General features: G+C 32.4%; 1 protein-coding gene across 1 annotated transcript in view; it reads right to left on the reverse strand.

Moving 5' to 3' along the window:
* LOC125033198 (glycoprotein 3-alpha-L-fucosyltransferase A-like) overlaps positions 1-5,000 on the reverse strand; it is an 88,500-nt gene that overhangs the window by 225 nt on the left and 83,275 nt on the right. The window contains exon 5 of the mRNA XM_047624578.1: positions 1-5,000. This exon is cut by the window's left edge and continues 225 nt beyond it; it is cut by the window's right edge and continues 541 nt beyond it. The gene's annotated coding sequence lies outside the window, so the exon portion shown is untranslated.

Raw genomic sequence — 5,000 nt, forward strand, 5'->3', positions numbered from 1 at the left:
TTTTTTTTTTTTTTTTTTTTAACTATTTTCAAAATTAATACAATACCAAACATTATGCATCAGTGCATTCACAAGATCTAATATTTGCACAAACTGACAAAGAATGAACAAAGTCATAAAAATTTCCCAACACAAGAAGAAAAAGTATATAATCTAAACAAGATTGAAGCCATGGGAAGAAAAACATTACTCCCATAACATATATCAGCGAGCACCAAATTTATTAGAAAAATGTGAGCCAAAAGTGCAACCCCTGTCAGGACCCAATACCCTGAGTTATCATTAACCAAAGGTGGAAATATCAACTATTGACTGTGATGGAATAATGAGCAACTGAAGTCAAGATCAGTCATACTAAAGAGGATTTTCTGCTAATAAACATTACAACAATCTATTATCATTGATACAAGAAGCAATGGTTATAGTTATCTAAATATAGAGGGAAAAAAAGACTAAATAGATACAATTATGTTATTCCTAATATCAGAAAATGGCATTAAATGAAAGTGATGTGATTTTTAAAAATATATTTCTTGGTCTAGTTCTGCAGCACATGTTCACCCATGTACTGCATTGTCTTTGGAAACATAATACCTATCAGTTATAAAACTCCTAAATAAAAGTTGGCAATCAAAACACACATGGAAATCTGACACACAGAATAAAGAATATAGTGACTGCACCATATAATCATATCCCACACATGTATTACCAACTAGGACAGAAATACCAATAGATTCGGAATCATACTGGAAAACGGTAATGTCTGAACATGAAGTACCCCGTTAGACAATATTACATAATAGTAAACACCCAAAAATGGTATAAATAATGACTCAGAATTGCAGAACTGAGCCTTTCCCTCATCTTGTCAAATAAAACAAGGAAACAAAATAAAAGTTTCAAACTTTTACCTCAGCAGTGAGTGTTACTACTATATTACTCATAAGCAATGTGAATTGAGTTGAACTATTCTTTTCTAGATCTAATAATTTTAAAAATTTGCTAAGGATGCAGAGACTAATTGAAAACAAATAGCCTACAATGCAAACAGCTTAAAAGATTTGGGTATATTATGCCAATAGAAGCTCAAGGATGGCAATGCTTGCAATCTATTACTATCTGAAGAGGAATGTCCTATATTCACTGTTGTCATGTCTCAGAAATGGATGAGACCTTACAATGATTAAGAAGAAGAAGAAGAAAAAAAAATGGTGGACTGTCAATATAACAAGTGTTAATGTGTAACAAAGCAGGAGGAGATAGGTAGTTCGGGCATACAAAGATCTTTCAATCTTTGTTTCTAAATCATTTAAGATTAAGTACAAAAATACATAACTTTTTTTTTCTTTTTACACCCCAACACAATCAATATAAAATAATACAAATAAATTACAAAAAAACTAAAACTCTAAATGGAATGCATTTTCTGAGATAAGGAAGCTTAAAAAACAAACACTTTTAGGGAACCCTTATCTGGGAAAGAATCATGAGGAAAGGGAAAACATAACAGCGAGAAAACCTGAGTCAACAGAATCATGTGCTGTCCTGGTTTCCTGGTTTTCTCTTCCTTCTATACCTTGAGACTACACATGAAGATCCATAAAACATGCCAAAGCTAATGACAACTGCCAGAGTTCAATACAAAATCCCTGTATGGTACATTTATGCTATGATATCCATTAAACAGTAGCTTTGCTAAAGTTACATTATCAAGCTTTAAGACTTTCCCTGTAATATTTTCATCATTGAGAATGCTATGCATCCTTTATGTTTGCTGTGATAAGAAATGCATGAAGTGATATGAAAAACAGGATTTTCACCTACTCATTTTAAACTCTGTCAGGAATGTCAATGAATATACCTACATGAATTGACAGACATGCCCATATTGAAGCTATATGAGGTCACCCATGTTCAAAAGGTGTTCTTAGACCAACTGCCAAAAAATGTGTTTATTCGATGTTTTGCTGGTTAAATTTTCATCTACAACATAAGCATCAATAGGCTCACACATATGTACTACAGTCACAAAACATTAATGTGAAAATACCTATGCTTTTGTTAGATGAAATATTAAGCTAACAAATTATCTTATATATGCTTTTTCAGGCAATTGGTCCATAAATACCTTTGGACATGCAAGTCATCATATAACCATTGTTGTCAGTTAATTATATCTGCATACTGATCACTGACTAACAATAAGCATTTATATCATAAACTTTATAATAAAAAAATCTATATCAATCAAAAACCTTACAAGTCATAGCCATCAGAATTATGACCACAGTAATAACAAAACCTTATAACACCCAAAAAACATTGAATGAGTAATGAAAAGAATCTACATAAATGATTATTCATCCGTACCAGAGGGAGAAAAATCTGTGTTCCATTTGTATGAATAAAAAGTTTCATTCTCACATTTAAAATGAATTAGTTGTTACACACGAACACTATCAATGATGGTCACTTTTATGGCAGGTATTGAAGCTTATAAGTCTCAGTGTTGTTCATATTTTACCATATACTGGGCGATATATGAACTCATTTCTTTACAAAAGGTATTCTAGGCTAACAAAATAAGCATTTTATCATAGAGAAATCACAGTATCTAAATCATAAATATCAGTTAAAATATAGGAAGAAAAAAGAGGAACTAAAGACATTTGATTCAGTTTGGGGAACAGACTTGCTTCATTTCAAGCACATACTTTTTCTATCATACCCTTCTTCCAATTCATTCACTGTTATGGTTGTGGAAGTTCACATGTATGTGTATATGTACAGTAATTTACTGAAGTATTCAGAAATGACTTTGGTGGATCTCATATACTGTATATATATAAATACTTTTTCAGTGAAGAAAACATGATTAGCTCACACATACCTCACACAGGGTGAGATTTCACCACTGGGATAATGTAAAAGACTGAGCTAAACATATTTTTCCTTAGCATCCATAAAATTATATTGAAATATTTCATGGTACAGTATCTTGTGGATACATATATCAATAATAGTTTTAAGAAGTGGTCTTTTGTCACAACAGACTGCATTTTTTTTAGACATAGAAAAAAAATTCCAACTCCAAAAATTTGATAGCAATAGCTGGCTCTTCCACATCTACAAATGCAATATCACATTTATCTTGACTGATAGAAGTTGGACTCATATATAATCCCACAAAAAAATACTCTGGACTTTCAAATTAATACTAAAAGAATGTCCCTATCACTTATAAGAAAAACACAATCAGCATAAATAAATAAATGGTTTGTATACATCCTAGCAAACACATTATCACACTTGAATATAGGATCACTGGAATATGCCTCATGACAAATAGAAAAATCCTAAGCTTTTGGTGTGAGTGTGAATTAGCTTCCTTTAAACGGCATCTGCATGAGAATGTTTATCTGTAAATGATAGAGAGAGGGATACAGAAAAAATGAGTGAGTTAGTGAGTGTTAGTTTGAATGTGTTAGTGAGTGTGAATGAGTGAGCGAGTGAGAATGTGCTTGTGGAAATGGAACCATGAGAAAGATTATGAATGCAAGATGTTTTGAAAAATGAGTGTGAATGTGGATTTAAATCTTACATTCCCATAATAAAGCATAGTTTCAATCATACAAAAGGATCCCCTGACCTGATATACAATCATCAAAGACCATTAACTTGGTCTCATAAACGCTACTACTAATTAAGACTGATATCACAGCGCAAAGAACATAACAAACGTGCAACAAATATTAAAGTCTGAATAAAAACTACAGTGGAATAAAATTATGCCTGGTTTCAAGAATCTCCAAAAACAATGAGGGCGTATCATATAAATATTATGCAAGTTTTTAATCTCACACTGTTTAATAAATGCAATCTAATTAAGCTAAAACAAAGTCTAATCACAATAGCTCATATTCTGCCAATGTACATAAACGATAGAAAACTGAATAAAATGTTTAGCACTGTCAAGAGCCTAATTCTAAATACTGCAGCCTATTGTATCATCTGAGTTTCATGGAATATTACTGGTAAGTTATTTATAACAAACAGTAAAATTTCCAACTTGATATTAACAAAGAATGACCAACAAGAAAATTTATTACATTAACAGTGCACAGGAGCACTTTCAAGATTCACACAAAATGATGCACCTTCATATTAGAAGCTCACTATGTCATTACTATTATGTTATGTCATTACTGTTAAGTAGCTCTTCCACTCAACAGTAATTAAGACAGTATACACAGGAGTAACATATTCATAAAAAAAGGTGTGATGAACTCACCCTTCAAAGAGAAGGGGCTACAAGCTAAGCAGATATCTTGATTACAGCAGACTTTCTTTGGTCTATTGCATCACCTCCTTACTTCTCGTGAAACTGGTGGACATTGCTGAAGTTGATGTTAGAGTGATAACATAGTGCTAATCATACTGCCTATGAAATATAATATTGTATTCACATGTATTAGAAGAGTTTTCTTTAATGTGATCTGATTTACTTCCATGTAGGATAAATATGCAGTACTTCTCTTAACAGATATGTTAAGTATATCCAGTTTCATTCACAGAACACCTGCAAAAAAATAATTTATCTCTGGTACAACCAATATGCAAATGAATGCATGTTTTCCACAACCAGAAAGGGTGAATTCCAACCCTGTAAAATGCTTTATATTTCATGGTTGTATCTGGAGAGCTCTTTCCCTAAAGAATTTTAGCATACCACATCCTTTTTTTAATTATGACAATATATTCCTCTCCATTTCTATCAACTATTGGCCAACTCGAAGCTGTGCCAACACTGGCCTTCTCACATCACAAGTGAATGTGAACGATCACTTTGAATCTCTATGTAACCAAAGTAGTCCTTCAGAAGTGCTCTATCCAATTTTATGTACAATGCAAAATGTCTTTCCTTCTGGCACAATACCATATCTATGCCCTTGCTGCACTGACAGGTGCTATTGCCAATGCAGCAATGTCTCCATCTA

The sequence above is a fragment of the Penaeus chinensis genome, chromosome 2 (assembly GCF_019202785.1).
Source record: "Penaeus chinensis breed Huanghai No. 1 chromosome 2, ASM1920278v2, whole genome shotgun sequence".
In the NCBI taxonomy this organism is placed as follows: Eukaryota; Metazoa; Arthropoda; class Malacostraca; order Decapoda; family Penaeidae; genus Penaeus; species Penaeus chinensis.